This window comes from Vidua macroura, chromosome 4, assembly GCF_024509145.1.
Source record: "Vidua macroura isolate BioBank_ID:100142 chromosome 4, ASM2450914v1, whole genome shotgun sequence".
In the NCBI taxonomy this organism is placed as follows: Eukaryota; Metazoa; Chordata; class Aves; order Passeriformes; family Viduidae; genus Vidua; species Vidua macroura.
The window spans coordinates 17,993,641-18,017,561 of record NC_071574.1 but is presented as its reverse complement, the minus strand read 5'-3'; the positions used below and the strand labels follow the sequence as shown (position 1 = coordinate 18,017,561).

Below are 23,921 nucleotides of genomic sequence, written 5' to 3'. Positions count from 1 at the left end.
TGTTTGGAGTCCATATTAGTCTGGACTCAGAACATAGCCAAAAAGTTTTGTGTTTTTAACCTCTATCTCCTCCCAGACGTTCTTCCATACAGTTCCACAAGCTCTGGCAGTGCTGACAGAGGTGTGGACTGCAGCAGCAGGACGGGGGCAAGCTGCTGACAGAGAAAATGAGACCTTCCAGCCTGCTTTGCTTTTGGATAAATCTCTCGTTTTTTCCTCCTTAATTGGAAACATGTGTTTACCTTCAAGGAAAAGAGAATGTGGATATAAAAGCTCAGCATCCTCACACTCCAGTTTTTCAGCCAGGTATTCATAAACAGAAAAAAAGATTTTTCAGGGAAAAGTAGAAACATTTAAATTCTAATATGGCTAATATTATTTCAACTTTTTTTTTTTTTTTTTAATCTTAGCAGGGACTCTTTATCTCTTTTTGTTAAAGTCTATAAACATGCAGAGAAATTAATAGCTGTTTTGTGTAATAGAAAAGCAGCAAAATGCTCCAAAGAGCAGACGTATTTTGTTTGGACTTTTGCTTATAGGAAATGTAAAAGACAATCATTTTAAAAGCACAGTGAAACCTTCGCTTTACTTCTCTGACTTTGATGCTAGATTGGAGCCTGCGCTGCCTTTTTGAAGGAGCTTATAATGGAAATGGTGAGACATACTTAACTGCAGCGGATCAAGTGAGTTCCCTCACAATGCAGCCCAGCGTGGGAAAGAATCAGCAGGTAAGGAGACTAAAGGAAAGTGTGAACTGTCCCCAGAAGCCATTACATTAGTGAAGTTTATCTCAGCCGGGTAATTCGCCTCAGTCAGGAGCAGAATTAAATTTACTGTTGGAGCAGCAGTGCTATATGTGTGCTCTTTATCTAAGGTCCTATATATTGTGCTCAGAGATAAAAAGTCATCCTTTTTGTTTTTTTTCCTGGAGCAGACAAATTCGATATTAGCAATCATAAGAAAGTGTTTCTCACCGTGCAGATAACTTCTTGTATGCGTCTTTGCATTTATTTTCATGGCCCTTAGCGTAACAGCTCTTTGGAAAGATTGTAAGCAGGAACCTCCTTCCCCAGCTTGGTAGTAAAGAAACGTATGGGCCATCGCCATGAGGACAGTCCCTCAAAAGACATCATGGTCATCTCACTAGAAAGGAAAGTGCTGTCTGCAGAAGTGCAAGAGGAGAAGATGAAAGATTCTTTGATTCTAGGCAGATGGGTTTTCAAAATTCTGTCCCTTTTGGGAAGACTCTAATTTCTAATTTCTGGAGGAACCAAGTATTTATCTACTCTCAATATCAATGTCCCAGATTTGTAGTGTTCCAAGAATAAGGCACTCCTTAAGAGAAGATAAATTGCAAGATTACAGAGCAGCATTTCTTAAACCCCTCCGTTTAACCACGGCAAACTGACAGCAATTTTCATGTCACCTCCTTGGTTTCAGCCCTCAAGCCAGACCATGGCTTATCATGTCCTGGACACCAGAGATTTTAGAGTCAACCCAACCATACTGCAGCAACAAGCAATCCATTTTCATCATAGAGGCACTGTGGAAACAACAAACCCCACTCCCTGATGTGGCTGGAGCCTATTTATTCCTGGTGTGGAGCCACTGGAAGGGCACAAGGTGTTTATGAGATTGCTGGTCCAAAGGCCAATCAGGCTAATGAAATATTTCCTGCTGCAATGGAAGCGCTCATTTCTTTTCCTCAGAGTGCTTTCGGGTGTACACAGAGCTATCAAAATACTCTGAGACATTTTCAAGAGGTAAGAAAGCACACAGGCTTTTAGGCCAGAAACTTGCTTGAATTCTGTGAACCAACACTCCCTCATGTGGCTTCCAAAAACTGAGAGGAAAGAAAGATGCACTTATAATCTTCATTCAAAGTGAAAATACTGCCAGTGGAGCTCATCAGTGGAATAATTCAGAGCAGTACTGCCAGGAAGGCAATGAATCTTTAGCAATGTGACCAGTCTGGGCTAGACTCACTTCTGTTGTCCACCACAAATTGATATAATCATGATGAATCTCTTTAAAGCACTTTACCTCTATTTCCTGTTTGAAAATGTGGGCTCGAAGATATTCTGCTTCTTCTAGCCTAAGGTACATATTTCACCTTTTGCAATTAATACACTTTCTGGAGATTCCCATTTTGTCATGGTTATTTTAAACATGATCATTTTATTAAAAGTTTTCAATCATCTCAGGTGATGAAAAGATGTTCATGTGCTTTTTAAAGGTTGTGAGCAGTTCTTCCCTTTTTTTGTGCATGTGTCCAGACAATTGCCTTTCACCTAAATGAATGAGAGGAGAGCATGGGAGAAAAGATTTGCATAATTGATGGGAAGAATGAATTACTTCTAGCCACCCAGCAGCACGGTAATTGATGTCTGGGAGGCAGCTGCAAGTGCCACGTAATAGATGTCACAGATGGTCTGGGTGCTTTGATGTGGAGATAACACTGTGACAAAGGGATTGGCATGGTGTGAACATACCTCCACCATTCTTGGCTGGCCACCTCTGGCAGCGCTGGCAGCATTGTTGTGCTGTCCTGCACAGAAGATGTCTCTGAGTGTTTCCTGCATCTGAAAAGATGATGATGTCTCGAGAAAAGAAAACTGAGAGATGAAACCAGCAGCAGAAGCCTATAAAACTTATGTGCCTTTCTCCCATATGCTTTCAGATTCCTAGAGGATAAGGGGTTTTTTGGGGTTTTTTTTGGTTTTGTTTTTGGGTTTTTTGGTTTTTTTTTTTTTGGTTTTTTTTTTGTTTTGTTTTGTTTTTTTGGTTTTTTTTGTGGGTTTTTTTTTCATTTTCTTCTTCTTTTAAATTTTTTTGGTGTTCTGGAACCATCTTAGAGAGGAAGTTTCTTTCTGAAGACTGAGGGAATTTTCTAAGGTTCTCACAAGGTATTGAAAGATGAAAACACCTCATGAGTTTATTAATTAGCTCTTACATCATCCTCAGAAAGCACTTTCAAATATAAAAACATCTTACCCAGCAGTATGAATGGGATTATTGCATCACACACTTTAGTTTCTGCACTCCCATGGCACTGGAAAAGGTTTCCCAGGGAAGTGGTCATAGCACCAAGCCTGACAGAGTTCACTCTAGAAGCATTTGAACACCACTCTCAGGTACATGGAGTGATTTTTGGGATGTCCTGTGCAGGGTCAGGAGTTGCACTCAACGATCCTTGTGGGTCCCTTTCAACTCTGGATGTTCTATGGATCTACGATTCTATGGTTCTTTGATGATGTGATTCCATAATGAGTACTGTGACTCCAGAGATCAAAGCTCTGACTGTATTCTTAAGTGACTGTCTCAGGAAAGAAATCCAGTTAGAGTTCCAGGAATTAGGCTATTTGTTTAGATGTGGCTCTCAATCACTCTTATACCTGTCCTGCATGATAGTTTATTTATTTCATATTTATCTTATCTGCAGATTGTGGGCTCACCGTGTGGAACAGTCCATCCTTTTTATTCTCAAACCTATGGATGGAAATCTTAAATGCTTAGATCCTGGTTTTTGCTTGAAACCTGACTTGCACTCCTGCATATTTTAGAGATGCATTTTGTTGTAATTTTTGACATTATATCAAACAGATCAGTAATCCTTCATTAAGGATGACACTTTCTGAGGCAGAGTTTAGATTAAAACAGAATTTTATGCTAATTCTAGCTTAATTCTTTCCTGATCTTTACTTTAGCCATGGAGGGGTCAGTCTAGTTTGATAAGATCTGTGAAAACATCATTTAAAAACAAAGCAATATATCTGTATGCCTCTACCCTCAGACAAAATTAGTTTGCTCATAAAACCAAATATTTATTTAACACTTATTTAAGGTTAATGGAAAATTATTTTAGAGATAATAATTTATGACATGAACAAATACAAGTAAAGAAGAATTAAATGATTAAATAGTTGCATGAAACTCATCTGTTAACATGAATAAACAAAACTGGTATTAAAAATTTGCAGTCAAAGTGGGACTGCACTTGTAGAATACTAATTATGAACTGAACAACAAGGTAAATATTGTCTCCCTCTTTTGATATATCTAACTCTTTTACAAAACAAATCACTCAAGATGCTTACGTGTGTTAATTGCCAAAACCATTTTGAAAAACATCTCTGAATACTGACTTCACTCAGTGGGAACTGCTAGGTCCTACCTTTACAGAAGGTGATACTCCCTTCCAAGTGACAGAGTTGCCCCAGCACAGAAAGGTTTTCTTGGACAGGGGATCCAATACAGCCAATAGATATAATTTCTCACCTAGTAGAAATTCCCTGCATGATGTTGAAATACAGAGGATTGGGATGTTTTGCACAAAATGAAATCTTAGCCCTAAGGTTTGTTATTTCTGAAAAGAAATGGAAGAGTAGTCTACAGCTGAATACTACCAATATAAGTAGAGAATTTCTCTCCTTCAGAATGCAGAGAAGCCAAATTGTGTAACCACTGCACCAAAGCAGAATGTGACTAATTATTCCAAATGGTATTTAAAAGAAAGCTAAATCCTTGGTTTTCAAGGCTTCCAGACAAGAAAAGTCTTCATTCCAAAGTCTTGGTTAGCTGCTCTTAATGTGAAGCGAATTTTGTTGAGACACAAAAGCTGAGCAAAGTATATTTCAGTAAATAATCTACTATCTCATTCACACATTTTTCATTTCTCAGTCATTAAAGCAATAGTCTTGGCACATCTATGATGTCCCATTCTAAAACACAGAAACCATTCTGTTTTGATTAGTAGGTGATATTAGAGAAATGTTGTAAAACACATCAATTAAACTAAAATGCATTTCACAAAATCTGTTTCACTACCTCCACTTTGAGTCTAAGTTTTAAAAAGAGCTTTTCATCCATTAGGAAGAGATTAAAAGAATTGGTACATAGATTATTCACAAGGTTCATTTTGAGGAAAATTTAATTAAAGGCAACAGCAAGCAAATAATAATAGCTCATGGTTCAGCATATTGATGAACATGGTGAAGTAATTTATGTTCTGCTTTCATTATGTTTGTCTTCCAGACAAAGCTGCTCTTCTTCTCCAAGCAAGAATGCTGTGGCTGTGAGCTGCTAAATCATGATCTCCCACATTCTTTTGAAAAAAGACAGGAGGAGCTCACAGCAGGGACAGTGAGGCCAATAGTTCTGGAACTTGCTGCACCACAGAGTAGTAGTAAGCACTACTAGTAATTAGTTTTCTTGGTAGTAGGCACTACCAAGACAGCAGCAACAAAATCATAATGAGGCAGAAAACCCCTGCCTCTGTTCACTGTTGGATTTTTGGCATTACACAGCCATGGGTTTGAGTTTCCAGCTAGAGAATGACGTGATTATGTATGTGTCCCTCGAGCCTGAGGACTGGGAGGTTTGTAAATGTTCCTTTATAGATAGCTTAGGGGAACTCCTTGCTGGATAGTGGTTGATTAGCTTTGCAGATATAGTTACCAGAAAAGCATTTAGTCACTGAAAGAATGTTTCAGGACAAGCATATCTGGTTCCACGGATTTTGATGGCTCCACTGGGATATTGATTATAGGGTATTGATTTTAGTGGTGGTGGATCTGCTCTGCCATGTTTGCTTTTGCTCTTTGATTTTTTCAGCTTTAGCCTTTCTTGTTCTGTGAGAATATTGCCTCTAGTGATGGATTTTGTCAGTTTAGGGATATTTGCAAGTCAGCAGAAAGAGTTCTGAAGACATTTCTTTTGAGCCATGAACTTCTTTTAACACATGTAATGATTTTTTAATGTCTTTAAAAATTTCAATACACGCTAGTTAAGGTCTGTGCAATGTTAGCAAATTTCTTTTTGTCTAGTAATGTCTGGTATTCGAGGTAATTCTTCAAAAATTCAATCTGTTTCTGAGAAGTAGCATTCTTTACAGGTTTGTGGTTGACTTTACATTAGTGAGGTGTATGTCAGCTGGGATTTCCATAGAGCATTTACAACAATATTGAAAGGTTTTGCTATACATAACAGCTTTCAGAAAGAAGATTAAAGAATATTGGAATTCCACTTAAACCCTCTCAAATGTCAGCATGTGAAGGCAGAAACCATCTTTGCATAAGTGAGGATATTGCCAGTGCTCTAGAGCATAGTAGTGATGAGACTTCATGCACTTGCACATCAGTGTTACCCTCTGCCCCTTAGCTAAGAGAATGTCATCACACTTGCCTCCTTTTGCCAAAAAAATCTCGAAAATCAGACGCATTACTCTCTCTGTCTCCTTCTCTCCCTCTTCCTTGTACCCAGGCCAGTCCTCATAGACCTTGAGTTAGATATGCCATAATATTTGTGGCTCCACTTTAACTTTTCTACATTAAATTACTGAAGGCAAATATTGCATCACAGCCTGTTCAAGAAGGACACAGCATGCTGGCATGATCCACCATCCAGAGGTTAAGCAGGACTGGCCTTTTCATTCCTACCTTTCTGGTTTCATGCTGGCTACTGACACTCAGGGAGTGGTATGGTGGCATAGAGCATCTTGAGAAGTATTTTTCTGAGAAAATCAACATCGGTGAAAGTAGGATGCAACAATGCAAGAAACTTGCAACAGCACAAACAACAGCAATAAGAATTTGCTTAATCACTTTGATATGAGCAATATCCTTCTCCTGTACCTATATTGTCAGGGTTTTTTCCTCAGTCCAAAGCCCACTGATACCAATGGAAAATTTTCCACGGGTTTCAGAGTTTCAGACTGAGGCCACAGAGACAATGTCTCCAAGCAAGGAGACAGCTTTGGCCTCCTTTCTGCTGTCAATTATTTAGGTTCAGAGAGTAAGAAGTGTCCTAGTGTTCTTGGCCAGGTGCTCAGCTAGGTCTCTTCTTTGATACATATATAAACTTTACAAGTTAAGACCCCAGCCTTCAATAGTTTTGATTGTAATTGTGTCCTCTATTGCACAAAATTATGGGAAATGTAAATACTTCTCTTTTACAGCAATTTTTAAAGTCAGAGCTAGGTTTTAAATGTGTAAGCTCTCCTATCTAGCTAGATTATATGGATCCATCTTTCTAAAACTTCAGAGAGCTCCTATTACATATCTTATCACCAATTTGCAAGGTGCACATCTTGAGTCTGTTTTTTATTTATATTTATGTTTCTATGCTCATAGCTGACTGCAGACTACACTTAGAAAAGGGCTTTAATTGTTGCCAGAATTTTCCTAAAAGACCTCACCAAAACTAAGAATATGGTCTTTCCAGTTCATCCTTGAACAAATTGCTAAAGAATTGTGTAATGTATGGCTTTCAACAAAAGAAGGTGGAAAAGAAGGATTCACTTTGACAAAATTATATTTCTTCTTTCTGCTGGTTTTATTCTGCAAGTCTTATTATTATTTCAGATTAGATATAAATGAATGAAATCCTTCCCCTCAAGGAAAAAAAATCACAATTTTCACCTTGAGTTAGCAATGCTGATAACTTAAGGAAAATTAGATTAAAGAGAAGGAAGGACATTGTTAACAAAAGCACTTTGCAATGAGTCTTCCCTGTGTTTTATATGAAGTACAACACAAAAGGAAAGTGTGGTGGAAGTAAAGATCGTGACATTTAAAAGCAAATTTTAGCCAACTGCTGATTTTTGTGTTATATGGATGTATGATGGGTTGCACATAAATGTGCTCCAGAAGCAAAGACCTCCTGAAAAATGGCTATACTATAAACTTCCACTACTAGTACAAGACCACACCATTTGGACAGTAAAAGTCTCAGTTCTTAAACCTTCTTGCCTTTACTATCAGGAATCCATAAGCAGCTACAGAAAATGGTGAGCAAATTTTATAGTTTCTATCTAGGGTTTAAAATTTTTGTCTTTCTCCTTGGCTCCTTCCACAACAATCTGACTGACTACAACATCTCCTTGTGCCTCATGAATGTCAAAAAGCAAAATTCCAAGGACTCTGGTTTCTCAGACTTCTTTTAATTTATTTATTTTCCCTTTCCTTTCTACGAAATATTTTTGAGGGTCTCATGCACCGGACCTTTCTTTATCCTCTTATTTTCCCAGGTTTTTTTTTTCTTTTACTTTTCTTTGTACTTATTCCCTTGGTATTGATCAGGTATTTTCCACTCAAGGATAGATATCAGGCTGTATTTCACTTCTAAGGAGATATTGCAAATTTTTTTCCATGCTCATTTTTTGCTAGTATGTCTGGTAACAACCTAGAAGTCTCAAAATCAGCAGTGCCTTTACAATATAGCAGCATTTCCCACAGACAAAATACTACACATGACTTTGCTGTTTAATTCAGGGAGTGCTGATACTTTTTCCATTACCTGGATGCAGACTTCATATTGCAGAGATTTGTTTTTAACCTGAGACAGTAGGCAATAAGATATAAACAGTCCCCAGTTCTCAGCAGATTTTGCTATAAAAAGCATATGGGAGAAAACTGTGCTACATTTTTTTGCCCAACACTTACATAAAACTTGCAAAGGACAGGATACTCCTCTATTTTAAGACCATGAAACGAAATGCAATAAGCTAGAAGGCATAACATCTTCCAGGGTTTGTAACCAATGCATCAAACCTTGTTTACTGCTGTAGCCCTTTACAGTCAAATTTTTGTTAGTTTTCTCCTATGGCCTCCAATCTGTGAAAATGTTTAAAAGCACAGAGGTGCAAGCTGATATGTAAAATAACTGCCTTGGAATGGAAATTCTGTGAATGGCAATGTCATCTTTGGCAATGTTTTGGTTAATTTTCATTAATAAGAATGAGGAAGCCTATTTTACTGCCAGAAGGACAGAGCTGCTCACTGATTTGGCATCTTGGTATTGAGGTGACAGACTGAAATACGTTATTTTTGAGATACAGTTGAGCAAGATTTAAATAAAAAAACATTCAGGGGAGCACCTTCTCCATAAAATTGATATACTTCTTTCACCTTCAGGAAACAAAAACAACTGATTAATGCTGCATTTTATGCAAGGCATACAATGCAATTTTCATGCTTGTTCAATTCCAATAAGAAACATGAATGTCCACCTTTTAGGGGACAAATTGTAAATGTGTCCGCTGAGGCCTTGAGAACATCAGTGAATTACAGTAGCATGAAATACCTGCTTTAAAATATTTTTTTATATTCATCCATCTCTTCTTGCATTTTTAGGTGTGTGACTGTAAATTTTCTGTCCTGCATAATAAGTACAGATTTCTGGAACTGAGACCTCTTCCTTGAATAACTACAGAGAGGAACACAAACACAAAATGCAGATCTGATGTAAAAGAATACAGTTATAATTCCTTGAAAGACAAAAATCTGTGTATTTTCTGTGTATTCTGGTCTGATCTCCAGAAGTAGATTTGTTTCTCAGTAAAGGTGTAACTAGCAAATTCACTTGCTTACTGGCACTGAACATCACACAGGGACAATCATTTTACTTGGAGGTTACCCAATGTGTATTTCTTTCTATCTCTAGTGTCTGCCGTTTTTTGGAAGTTTTCTTTTGACTAATAATTTGTGAACTGTTCTCCTTGGAATTGAAAAATGCATTTCAAGTCAGGAGAGAAAATGTTGTAGTGGACCACTTAGGGTCAGACTCAAATGACAGACATTAATTATTTCACCGAAGATTTTTGAAGTCCCCTGCAAATTATTGGCCACAATTCTCCCAGGATGAAGAGCTCCATCGAATATCAGTCTTAGTAAGAAACTAGAAACCATAAGAATCCCATTAAGAACCAAAATACCTCTTAAAGTCTATCCCTGTTGGTCTTTTCACTCCTTTTTTCTGATCTCCTGCAGTACACATGACACATGAGGGTAGCTAGAATGATGCTACTGATAAAAACCAAGTGTCTCTAATTTTTAATATGTCTGACAGTGGCTTTTTTTATTGTGTACTCTCTAAATTTTAAGCTTTGCTTCTAAACAAAATGTGATGATACTTGCACATGCCACCTGAAAGTGTTAGAAAATCTCCTTTCCTTCCTAATCCTCCTAGGTCCACAGAGATATATTGCCTGGCTTCTAAACAACCCTAGCCTAGTTTATGATGACAATTTGACTGTTTCTTCTATTGTTCCCTCATTTTTTTCTTTTTCTTCTACTCTACCTCCAAAAATATCAATGAAATTTCTTTTTGTATGCCTGAAGAAACTGCTAGAGATTTGTTCACATTCTCTTTTTGTATAAGGAAAAGTATGTACATCTTTGAACAGTACAGTAAAGAGCACACTTGCTAGGAAGAGAAAGTTAAAGAAGCTGCACATAGAAAACTTCTGTATGATTTGAAATCACACAAACAGAGCATGAACCTCAAAACTGAAGTGATGTTATTACCATACAAAAGAAAATGGAAATAAAGAGGCAAAGCTGACACTTTATTTTCAAAAATAAAATAAAATTGCACACAACCTTTCCCACAATACTTCACTGTCTTGAAAGCACAAGTCTTTTGTAGCTTTATGATAAAATTTCTGGTAATAAAAACGAAGACTGGAACAGGTTGCCCAGGGAAGTTGTGGATGCCCCATCTCTGGAAGTCTTCAAGGACAATTTGGATGGGGTTCTGAGCAACCTGGTCCAGTGGAAGGTGTCCCTGCCCCCAGCAAGGAGGTTGGAATGAGATGGTCTTTAATGTCCCATCCCAAGACATTCTATGACTCCATGACTTTGTCATGACAAGCATCAATATGGAAGAACGTAGAGAAGGTGGGAAAAGGATCATTGATGATTTTTGTCTAGGTTTATGTCTGTAAAAAGCTACTGCAGTCCTCATTCTGGCTGCTCAGGGTCAAGTCATTCTGAAACTGTTCACTGGCATAATTGCAGTCACACAAAACACACAGAGTTCATGTTAACCACAGCTTTGAACATGATAGTAAACACCCTTACAAAGACCTTTCCAGCATTGTTTATGCTGACATTAAATTTCCTATGCATATTTTTGCAGTAAAAGCACCATATTTTTGTTTTTGTTTTCTTTTCCATATTGTTCATAAATTTAATACTTGTCAGAGAGGTGTGTGACAGCCAGGAGAAAAGGGCAAGAAGATAGAAGCAATATGAAAAGCTACAAACCTATGTCAAAATTGCTTCTTTATGTAACATCAGTTCTACTGCTGTCATGCTTTTAGAGGCCATCCTTAAATGTCACACTGAGAGGTAAGGAGTATGGTAGAAGGGGCAGTGAAAATTGCTGCCAATAAAATGCAGTTTTCCTGAGGGACAACAGCAGAGCAGAGACTCAAAAGTTGACAAAGTTACTATTATATTTCTCTTTTTATTAAAACCCTTCACACTCTCAAAACCTCCAGTCCAGCATGTGTGGATAAAATAAGTAATTATTGTAAAGGATTGTGATTAGTCCTTCGGGCAGAAACTATGATGTTTAAATATTCTGTGTTTAGAAAACTAAGTCCAGAGGTCAAAGTTTATGTATGTGTCCATAACATGGAGCAGAGCAGGTTACAGTGCCCAGGCAAGACTCTTGGCACAACATTGAGATATAGTGGTGCTGAGTTTAGTAATCTGTAGGTAATAGTTTCTTTTTGAAGGAGAATTAATCTTGGAATACTTGATTTTTTGCATTGCATCTGGTTAAGACACTGATAACTCCCAGAAGCACTATGGAGGAAGATCTTCCAGGTGCCAGCTCTAGATCCTGGTTAAGACCCTCTGTCAGGAATTATTTCTCCTGACATAGCACAGCATGCTCTGTATCCTGATCAATTTTCATTTAATGTCTATGTAATAATTTGGCTTCTCCTGCTATGTCCATGACAAGAGAGATATCACCTCTGAATAAAAAAATAACTGCATATGCCAGCCTATGCTTCAGATTCTATTTTTGGATATTAGTTTCAAGATGGACCATGTTGTTTCCATTTTAAAGTTATCTACATTTTACCAAGTCCATAATTTCATATGGTGGTGTTGATTTGAAACTAAGATATGCAGTGAAAACATAGGACCTAATGAAAACATAATGAAAATACAGTCTCATCAGCAGAATGGAAATTATGGCATTTTTGTGTAGCTTTCAAACATGCAAAGTGACAGGAACAACATGTTTTTCCATAGTTTGGTTTTCTTTTACCCAGTGTGCACTGCCTACGCAGAGAATGAGAGTTTTGTTCCTGGTTGGTTTAAAAATGGGCTTCTTGATTCAGTTAGGTTTGACACAAGAACTCTCTGAGAAGCAGTAAGAAATATGTCTTTGTTTTCCTAGTGTTAAATACACAGTCACAGTGAGGGAGAGAGATGAAAAGAATTTGAAAGAACTTTTGTCCCCTGAGAGCTGAAATATCTGATCTAAATCTTTTCTTATTCTAAATATATTAGATTATCTTGTCTCCACTGGAAAATGAAGGATCTGTCACATGCCCTGACTATATTGTCTAAGTAAATGAGCTCTCTAAATCATCCAGGAAAATCCACTTCATGCTGTGCTGACATGAGTTAAACTGAGATATTAGGTCTGTACTGCCCTGACTTTTATATCTGTGTAGAAGATTGATGTAAGGGGGAGCGTCAGATAAGTTAAAGGTCTCTCGGCATAAGATCTCAAATACCTCTTAGGTTCTGGACCAAATACCATTCCAGCACAAATTCCACATTGATATGAAGGAAAACACAGCATCCTGGGTAGCTGAGTTCTCTGGCTGGAACCCACAGATATAAAAGTGAGAAAATCAGACTAAGCCTTTTCTTGTTTCTGGATTGAACTCTAACACTAATGCTGACTAATTTTCAATTTAGGGAAAAAGTGTTCAAATGATTTCACAAAAGATTCTGGTATTCTGTGGAAAATGCAGAGAAATCTGTTTCTGATCATGGTCATAATATTATCATGACCATAAATATTATCTGCCTTTTTATGATAAAATGTGGTAGAAGAAAACTTTGAAGAGTGTCATGGGGAGTTACTATACATATATACATATGTGCATAGTTGTCCTTGCAAACCAGAAGTACCTCCTTGTGAGATACAGAGTTGATGGGAAAAAAGAGATGCCATGAGAGTGAAAATCTAACCTTTGGGACAAAAACTCATGGGAGGCGCCTTATAGTACTTCAGAAAAGATCTATATAGAAGTTAGCTGAAACAATCTATGTTTTCTCAGCCTTATGATTGTGGGAAGGGTGTTGAGAAATGAGCAGGTAGGGAACAAGATATGCTGTGCATTTCAACCATCCTGCTATCACAGAGGACCTCTGAAATATCCAAGTCATGAAAGACAGCCAGGAATGATATACCATTGAAGGGATCACATCACTTGATAAAAATCAAATCCTTCTGTCACTGTCATAATTGTCATTGAAACTGGCATGGCTGTATTTAATCGTTATGAGTTTCCCCACTCCTCAGTTCTAAGTTGCCATTTTTGCCTTTCCTGCTGAAGCTAAAGGCACACTGAACCTTGTGCTTTGTGCAGTGAGTTATGAGACATTTTAAATTATGGTGAATTGAGGAATAGTTTACTCTGGCTCTCACAGATTTGATCTGAGATTTGTTCTGTAAGCAGCAGTAGAGTGAGAAATTTGCAGCTTAAAAGGATTGAGTTGTATTTATGTTCTGACTTATCCTCAACTGTAATAGACTGAGGAATGTTTTATCTCTAACACTTGCACTTTGCTCTGAGATTTGCACCTTTTAAAGGGGACTGAAATGTGCTTGTACCTTCTGTCTCTGATAAATGGCTTGATTTTCTGAGATCTTAAATGAGTGTCACAGTGAAGAAATGTTAAAAATTAACAGCATGTAATTCTCTGAGGCACAAATAAGATGCTGACCTCTTTTCATTCAATATGCATTGATAGAAGGAGTAATTTGGAAAGGGAAATGCAGAGTGACCCTAATTTGACGGATGGTGTGCTGGCAAGGTCCCTCTGTTTGCCCTCTCAGTGGAGGTAGGGGATGGAGATGGATGCTGCAGCAAAGATACAAGAGTGATTGATGCATTAGAAACTGCAGAAGAACCTGAGAACAGCCACATAGGAATTCAGACTTCTTCCCTAAGGGGTGGCAGGATTTGGAGTGCCTCTACACCAATGCACACAGCATGAGCAACAGACAGGGGGAGTTCAAAGCCTTTGTAGAGTGGGAGAACTCGGATAAGCACACAATCACAGAAACGTGGTGGGATGACTCACACAACTGGAGTGCTCAAGGGATGGCTATAATCCCTTCAGGAAGGATATGCAAGGAAGAAGAGGAGGAGGTTTTGACTGTCCACAGCTCAATGATGGCCATGAAAAGTTTGAGTATTTATGGGTAAGAATCAGGAGGAAGGCCAACAAGGCAGAGTGGTAGGAGTCTGGAACAGACCACCCAGCCAGGACAAAGAGGCAGACAAAGTGTTCAACCACAGAAGATGAAAAATGATCCTCAGAAAATGTTGATGTCATTCTGCCACAACATGGAAGACTAGAAAATTGTGAGAATTTTCTTCTTGCTGGGTCTGCACATAGTAACTGATGTGTCTTCTTTTTACACATGCAACATTTAGAGGTCAATGTAGTGCTTAATGGAGAATGTAACTGAAGATAAATCATGTAATTCAGCAGCGTTAGTTGCTTGTGTGCACCTTGAAGTTCTGACAAAATTGCACAAGTAAGTCCCTTGCTTTTCCCTGTGCTTTCGGGAGCTTAAAAGAGCTCTGACCACCATTTTATGACTAGAAGGATGATGCAGGGATACATACAAGTGTCTAACAATCCATGCTTCTGATCATCTGTTTTGTTCAACCTACAGCTGCATTAGCAAACGAATTTGTACCTGTGAACAGCAGAGAGTGAACTTTCTGTCTAGATTAAAACTGTTAGCATAATACAGAGCCTCTGCCTTGGCAAGTATGTGTAGTACTTATGAATGATCATAAGTTCCACTTCAGATTTGGCCATTTGCCCTGATTCTCTTTCTGTGTTCAAATAAATATAAAAAGCTGTGATAATTAGGTGGTTTATGCCAACTATTGCTGCAAGTCTGGCTTAGCTGGGTCTGTGGGCTAACAGACCACATGATCAGAAATGGTGACAAGGTCTTCACTGTCACTTTGCTAATGAGTGCCACAGTTATCTCCAGAAGATAAGAAACCTCATGAAAGAGGAGGCAGAAGTGAAAAGGCCAAAGAAGAAGCCCCATGAGAATCTTCATTAAATCTTGCCTATGTTAAACATTTACATAGCAACAATACTGCAAAGGTAAGGTGTGGAAAAGAAAAGATTTTCAGGCCTCCATGACTGTGACAGGTTATCTGAGAAGTGTTGTCATCTTATCAGGCATTCTCACGCTGTCCTAAAAAAATACCCTTAACTTTTAAAAGGCAAATCCTTTTGCCTCTTTCTTGTTTCAGGTTTTACACATGTAAAATCATGGAGTCCGTCATGTGCCATGCTATGAAGGATCATTAAAGTTTTACAAAGACATCCCTAGGCTTTGAAAGGAATTCTACTTCCCTGGAAGTGTTTAGGGCACCAAAATGTGCTGGCTTTTGGCCTAAGGTAGAAAATACCTCCAAAATTTTTATGAGAAGTGATGTCAGTGGTCTGGGTCAACCAAGAACAAGCTGCTCAATAGAACAAGTGATCAGAAGGCAAGGAGGTCAATGACCATCCTATCTCTATTGCATACAGCAAATGCTCTTGAGCCTTGCCTTGTGTTTCCAGGTTGCTGAAGGCTTTTGGGAACCAGCTCCAATTGTGAATCAACGGGATGTGATGATTCCGCCTCAGTGAGCGACTGTAGGTAATGGATGATTTGCTTGATTTTAGGAAAACAGAACAAAATGCAAAAAAATTGATCAAGACCCTGCTCTCCCTTTCTAGGGAAAGCAGGGAAGACAGAGGGACAGCTGCAGGAAATTGGGAGACAATTATGCACAGATGCCAGGAGAAAAAAAGGAGAAGAAGAACCTTACTGAAGGGAACTTTTTTTGTAGATGAAAATGCTAAGAAATGTACTTAGAGAAGACAGGGTGTTCTTTGCTTGAAAGGAAAATTTAATTAATCTTGGTATTTTAAGCAAAGACATGTTTGTTATTTGTAGACTTCCTAGGGAACTTGTGCCATCACAGACCTTTGTGAGTCCTTGGAGAGTGTGGTTTTGGAAGGTAGAAATTTCCAAGTGAAATAGCTGCTTTAGAGTTTGATACGAATTTACAGGGAGGAATTTAACGTGAATCCAAAAAGAACAGGTAGGTGGGATGAAAGCCAGCATGAAGATTTATTTTATTTCATTTAAGACGAGAAAATGCAGGATAATTAAAGTTAAGATTAAGCATTTGGAAGGGTGTTAGGAAAAGTTACTCAAATATGAAGGGATCACAGCAGAAAAGTGTAGCACAGAATAAAGTTTCCTATAGCAAGGGTCTGTAAAGGAAAGGGAAAAGGTTATACAGACATACTGGGAATGAGAGAAGTGCAAGGTCAAATATGGGGCAGGAAGATTTCTAAGGTTTTCAGGAACTGTTTTTTATAATTAGAAATGGACTGGGAGTGCTCCACCTTGCCTCAAAAGAGGATTGGAATTGGAAAGTCCTTCCAATTTCCATTACAGTTTGCCCTTCTCTAATCTATGCAAAAAAATCAGTATTTTTGCCATTAAATCACAAAACAGCAATTAATCATTGTCCTTCTAACAAATGAAGTATTTATTGACTTTTAATAACATGTATTTGATTCTGAAGATAGCTGTCCTTGACTGAAGAGTGAATTTCTGAAAGTATAAATTGGTAAAAAGTACATATTTTTGAGGGAGGACAGAACTCTTTGTTTTGAACACAAAATACTTATCAAGTCAGATATGAGTGAAAACTGATGCCTGTTGCTCCTTGTCAGCAGTTGTGTGGCAACTAGCTGCCATTCACCCATTTCCAAATGGAAATACTTTTCAAAGTGGGAATGCAAAGTGATGATGGTGCCTAGCTTGAATTCACAGTAGGAGAAATTGTGCTCTAAACCTTGAGTTCTTCCTGCTGAGATCACTGAGTTATTTAATTATGCTGCTGCACACATTGCTTCAGCATTTGCTCTTTTCCATGACATCCTTTAACAACTAACTTTTCTAAGTCAATGAGAAAGCAAATAAACACTGCATTGCCTTTCATGTGTTTTGCCAGTTTCAGTCATCTATATCATACTCAATTATGCCTCTATTAGCCTTCCTCTCTGTGCCTGTTTTCCTGCTTTGAAGAAGCATCTTTCCTGTCTTCTGGGATGCCTTTGGATCTAAATGTCTAAATATATCTAATCTCATAATCAAATGAACTAGATTTTCATTCATAAGTAGTCATAACATTAGAGTGTCTTAACAAAATGTGAGCTTGATTTTGGGTCTTTCTCCCCATGTAGATGCCAGCTTAGGATTTCATTTCATAGGATTTCATTTTGCAGGCTCATGTTTAAACAATCCCTCTTTACTGCTAATTCTGGTCTACAGAATATCCCCTTTACAAACATAAGACAATCAGCAACATTTCATAAGTGGTGCCTCTGTAAGACAGTTTCAGTCCTGCTGCAGTTCCCTCTTGTAAACCTCATGTTTGATGCTCATGAGTCCCTTCTTCCTACAACAAGACATGAAGGAGCAAGACCTCACTCTCAAAGCTCTGTTATCATGTGATTTTCCTAATGATTTTGTGGTCTTGTGTTTATTTTTTTTTTTTTTAAGAAAACTGCCTGTCAGGTGTTGGCCTTCATATTTCACCAGAAAAACATCATTTGAATATTTTTCTTCTAAAATCTCCAGGCCCGGGAAGCTTAAATAACTGAACCTGTACTACAAACAGGATTAAATGAAATTATTTGTTGGGGGATGGGCTAATGGGATATGGAATTTGGAATATGGTCTGTCAGTGCAGAATCTTCTAAGTATTTCTGTTCCAAGACTGAAGAGCTGCCTGAAATAGCTGCAATCATCATATCAGCTTAATTATTTGAGATTTGTAGCTATTTCAATGCACCTGTACATGTTCAGACATGCAGACACACACACACAGAGATATTTTACTCAACTTTTTAGAACATAGACACTGATACCAACATGAAACATTCTAAGAGCAGACTTAATTCTTCAGCTAATTCTTCCCTTCAATGCATGAAAATTGTTATTTTCATTTCACTACAACCGGTTCCTTCCCCAAGTAGAGTCTACATATCGTGTTTCATTGTGGTTTAAGTATGAGAAGACTGAAGTGTTTTATACTGTTAAGATAATTTGAATCAAAGGAAAGGTAAAGAATATCTTCAAAGATATTTCATGTGTTTTAATTTAGAGTCCAACTAGCAAGCTGACTTGGAAATTCTTCCTAGTGAAATTCCCATAGAAGTAGGCTTTTCTGAGTGTCCTGCAGATGTTTTGCATTACTAGATACAGTCAATTTCTATCCTCCCAGTCAGTGCTAGGGTGGTTTGTGCTTTGAACCACATGTGTTTACAGACTCTTATCTTGTATCCCATTGCTTCAGATTCTTTGGACATTCTTAGTCCTGTGGAATTTACTTTGTAAATTAAATTCCAACTACAGATTCTGCAAAAGCTGCACTAGCATTACAAATTTCTGATTGTAGCTCTTCTTCTACAGCTTGCCACCAGTATCTCCTGCTCAGACTCCCATCACAGATTAATTAATTTCCTACTTTTTAGTAAGCCCTCCCACATGTCTTTAATTCCAAATGCCATTTCATCTGGAATTATTGCTACTATAACTACACTAATATAGTATGCTTTAGCTCAAAATAATAGCCTGGAGCTCTCAGGCTAAGATTTGTTAAAAACTGGCATTGGACACCACCCTTTTTGCTACCAACAGCTGCCCAACAAAAGGCACAATCTGCATTTTATTTTTGAAGTGAGCTGTGTATCAGATTTACTGAAACAATCCTACCTTTTTCTACCAAAGCTATGTGAATACGTTTGGCCAGGCAACTTTAAGAGACAAAGCTTTTTACATGCTGGTTTTTCAGTTGCTCACTGCTGGGAGAAGCAGCTCTGTTTAGAAGTTCAGCAATTATTCATCACACTCTTTGAATTGAAGCTGGAGGCTTCATTTTACTTGTAGCAACACAACTGTTTTATCTCAGCCCCTGCTGAGCTTTTTAAACTGTGTTTGTTGTCTTCTGGTGGGCTAAGGGTATCTCTGCTTGTGCTCTGAATAATAGCATTTGCTCCAAGCAGGATTGTCCAAAGGAACATGGTGTTGGTTCTTTATTGTTAATTGGATAGAGTTCATGTTGCTGTAATTGGGGTTTCTCTCAAAGGCTGCTAATGCTAAAAGGGACTATTGATCATAGATTTCGGCCAGGTTTTGACCAAACGTTCTGTCATTTTCTCACAGATTTACAACCTGTATTATTATCAAACACTTAAATTAGAACAACATATTCTCAACAGCTTCTAAAATTGCAGACATAATAAAAGGGGGTCAGAGGAAATAAGGTGAAAAAGACAATGTGACTTTTATGATTAGATGATTTCCAAACAGCAGTTGCCATTCATAATGACAGGCAACCATACCACATTTTATGCTAGTTACACACATCAATTTCTTCCAGCTCATTGTGGATTTTAATGCTTAATTAGATCAGCAATTAATTATTCATTAGAGAAGAGGGAAATTCTAAATTTTTATTTTTTGAGAAATCTCCATGGTTCAGTGTCAATTTTTATGCCGAATTGATGTGAAAGGATCATATTACTCAGAGATGGGGCACCAGGTTTGTGCCATGAGTCCTTGGGAGCCAGTCAGAGTGATATGTCCAAACCCACAACTAATGCTTTGCTACACAGTGGAGTCTGGATGCTGTACCAATATCAGTCTGAAAATTTATTACCTGTGGAAGCTAAGAAGGCACATTTTGCTCCCTATGAACAGGAGATTTTACTTCTGAGATTGTGTATTATTTTACCCCATCTGAAGCCCTCTAGTCTGACTGTGGCTGTGACATAAAGCAGAAGGTGTTCCTAGGGAACACCAGCTGTCCAGTGACTGTCCAGGGGCAATATCTCAGTTCTGTGTGGCCCTTTCCTCTGGTGTACTATGACTGAGGCTTTTCAGCATGATGTTTGATGGTTTTCCAAGTTGTCTGGTGTGCTGTGTCTGAAGGGGCTGGATAAACCAATGGGCCTGAAAAATGTGCAAACTGAAGCTTACAAATAGCCTCTAACAGATGCAGATGGACATCCCAGGAAATGGGGTAAAAAGAATCCTTCATCCTGGTAACTATCGAGTCTTGCTATGAATGCTCATAAGCATTCATGATGCAGCCATTGCCAGTCCTTTTCCTGTTCTCTTGAAGTTGTTTTGAATGAGCAAACCTCAAAACTGTGAAAAATCCAGAAAAACTGAAGTTACCTTTGGCAGTCTGCCAAGGCCTACAGTCTTAAAAACTCCTAAAGGTCCCAAAACTAAGTAAGTTTTAAGATCCTGAAGCAAGATCAGTGTGTAATTTTGGCTTGGACTAGTGCAACATGTCCAGCTATTGTTTCACACTGCTAGCAGATTCCTACTAAGGTCAGTAGGCCTTGTGCATCTAGTTCAGGAATTCAGCTGCAGGTACACTGGAGTATCACAGCAAATAATCAGCAATGAAACAATCATATATAAATTTCCACTGAAAATCAGCTTCTTCCCCTTCACATACTTCCTCCTGCCCCTGAGAAGATTTTTGTATTCTTTGAGAGAGAGGGGGGAATGAAACTACTTCAAGAAACAAAGTTGATGTGCCTATGGAAAAAAAAGAAGATAGAAATTCTCAGCTGTTTTCTAAGGCAATTAAATTCTAATTGGAGGAAGTGCCTCACATAACTTAGAGGCTGCACTAGGATGGGCCTCTAAGCCCAAAAGGGACATACTGAGCAGTAGCACATCCATTTTTTTGCTTTACGAGCCCTGTACTCAGTAGGCAAAATTGAATAATGGGGATGGCTGACACTGTAATGATTCCTGCTTTCTCACTATTCCTAAACAACAGCAGATACCCCTGAGGTGTGAATAACACAATACCCCTGAGGTGTCTCCTGACTTTTCCATTTGTTACAGCTCCTGGGCAGGCAGTTAGCTCCCTTTCATCCAGCACTACTTATTTCAGTCACAGAAATTACATTCTTAGTTAACTCCTTTTCCTAGGGGATAGGGAGGCATTTTAGAGGTCTCCCCTCTCAGGCCTACAACGTCATGGAACCAGACCCAATACAAACAAACCTGGAGTGGTATCTGCACTGCCCAATCTACCCTAATTTGAGCAGTGGGAGAGGAGTAGGGATGGATTTAGCAGGACAACCAAGCAATTTGCTAACTGAACTAGAAACACTGCAGATCTCACTTGCAAACTCAATTCCTTCCCACCTCTACCATGCCACCAGTCCCTTCACTAGACCACCATGCTAGGAGAAAGCAAAGACCTGAAATTTGGGAAAGTTTCCATTTTTTAACAGTCTAGTCACTTGAGGATAACTGCACGGAAAATGTCCAGCATGCAAAAATGCTTCCCACAAAACCTTCCATCACAAGTACTCAGAGGAGAAGATGGTTAGGATGGGGAATTATGTCAGCTTCCCGGCACAGCTGTGACTACAACATGCTGAACATGTAGAATTAGATCATCAAATCCTCTTGCAGTCTCTGTTAAATAAGAGGACTTGAATATCAACACATATGATTACTTAAGCTCCAGAGCTGCTAATGTGTTAAGAAGCCAAAAACTGCTGCTCCCCTTCTTCTGATAGAAATGGGCCTATATAGACAACTGCTCACTTGTTCCAGTAAACAAACTTGATGGATTGAGGTGGCAAGATTTAATTTAAGGGCAGACTTAGAAAGGTGTGCAATTATTAGTCAATTACTCATCCATTAATAGGCTACTGCACTGAACTATTAAGCATGCTTGAACTTAATTCTTTCCCCTCTTGCTCTTTAAAGGGCAGCTAACCCTTTTAAAAAGGGAGAAATGCATTACTTCAGGGCAGTGGCAGTCATGTCATCAGTAGGGATACATTTTGAATTCCCACATACAGAGGCATTTATGGATTAGTTTCTCAAGGGAGAACTGTAGTGCGCTGCATTATAATTTGTCATGTTCATGCCCTCAGCTTTTAGGAACTGTGGAGGAACTGTGGAGTGGCTGTCTGGAGTACTGGTTTTTGCTACAGTTTTTTATGCTTTTGATAATGACAGTCAGATGGCTCACAGAGTGCACAGAATTGCTGGTTCTTGAGGATATCTCTGTGTCCTGGAGGAAAGAGCCATGAAGTTCCTGGTAGATGTATTTCCATACTTTAGCCTTTTGACATATATTTCTATTCTGAGGATCTTTGCATTTTGGCCTTTAAGAAATCATATCCTCTTTATTTTAAGCCTGAATGAATTAGTTCAGGGGAGAAAGGACTGAAGGAAATGTTCATTCTGTCTCTAGCTGCTCTGGAGAAGCCAAGTGATTTTGAAGCCTGGAAAAGGATTATCCCTATACCTAAATGAAAAGATTTTTCTGTTCATTCTCATATTGTGGGACCCAGGGGTAGAAGAGTTCCAACAAGTGTTTTAAGTTTTGGTAGCTTATGCAATTTGGACAGTTGCACTGTGTGAGTGTAGCCAGGGTTAAAATGAGCTGAGGACTTTTAGCTTTGGAGAATTTCATTCCTGCTACTTTGTTTGCCTGTCACTGTAATTTTGGAATTTCCTGGATTCTCACCTGCAGCCTGCTTCAGCTCATCTACAGAAGGAAACAGCACTTAAAAAAAGGCAGCTGTAGACCTTTGTGGGAGCTGCCTGTAAATAGAAGCAGGAGTTAGGGCTGCATGTGTGAACCTTTTCACTTTGGAATAAGGTTATTAATTTTCCTTTCATCCCTTGCATTGCAGTAGTATTACTCTCTTGTTCTTATTCTTGGTTTTTAGGTTGTGTCTTCCTTTTTCTTCCCTCTTCCTCCTAAATATCAAAACAATTCCAAAGAAAAAAAGAGACTACAAGAAGCAAAGTACAAATCAGAATGTTGCTCTCTGCAGGCAGAACATATTTGTATGCAAATGTAGAAACAAGTGATTTCCTTGGGAATGGGTGGGCAGAGGAGCTTGCTGCTTTACCTGCAGACAGTGAAATATGGAATGACATATCCTAATTGATCTAATGGATAGGGAAGATGGAAGACATGGATCAGGTTAATTTGATCTAACTTTGGGCATAGGAAGGACCCTTAATTCAAACTCCAGGGGTCCAACCTAAAAAGGCAGTCTATGTGCTACCTCTAAAGTGAGACATTTGAACACCTTTTGGGAAAATCCTCCCATCATGAGACTGAGATCTAAGTAAGATGTGTTTAATTCAAATTTTAGGAAAACAAGCTGTCAGCTGTTCAAGGAGTTAGTCAATAAGATCCTCTGGATAACTACCCTTCAGAACAAGGAAGCAGGACAAATCTGGAAGACCTCTAAAAACACTTTCCATACAGCACAAGAACTATCCATCTTTGTGTAAGAAACCAGCAGAGGAAGGGAAAAGACTGGCATGGATGAGTCAGGACCTGCCTGTGAGATGAAAGGGCAGGAAGCAAATGCACAGGCAGTGGAAACAAGGACAGGTAACCTGGGAAGTGTAGAAAGTTTAAGTTCAGTTATGTGTGGATGAGTTTAGGAAGTCAAGGTAAAGCTGGAGCTGGGACACAAAGAATAATAAGGGCTTCCAGAGGTATGTGAGACAGAAATGGGAGGTCAAAGAAGGCATATTTCTCCTGATGAACATGACTGGCAACTGGTAACAACAGACAAGGATTCTGAGGTACTCAGCAACCTCTTTGCCACAGTCTTCACTGGCAACCTCTCTCCCCACACCTCTGGAGTGGATGGATCACAAGATGGGGACAAGGGGAGCAAAATCCCTCTCACTGTAAAAGATCAGGTTCACCACCATTTTAGGAACTGGAACATAGTGAAATCTATGGGAGCTGATGGGATTGATCCCAG

The 23,921-nt window shown here is 38.6% G+C and overlaps 1 long non-coding RNA gene across 3 annotated transcripts; it reads left to right on the top strand.

The window, feature by feature from the left end:
- Positions 1-1,620: 1,620 nt before the first annotated feature.
- On the top strand, positions 1,621-9,255 carry LOC128806238 (uncharacterized). Of its 3 annotated transcripts, none has more exons than XR_008436740.1 (3): positions 1,621-1,763; positions 5,035-5,377; positions 9,132-9,255. It is a non-coding gene; the product is annotated as an uncharacterized LOC128806238 (long non-coding RNA). The 3 variants fall into 3 exon arrangements; XR_008436742.1 differs by lacking the exon at positions 1,621-1,763 and adding an exon at positions 2,796-2,906; XR_008436741.1 differs by lacking the exon at positions 1,621-1,763 and adding an exon at positions 3,036-3,134.
- The last annotated feature ends 14,666 nt before the right edge of the window (positions 9,256-23,921 follow it).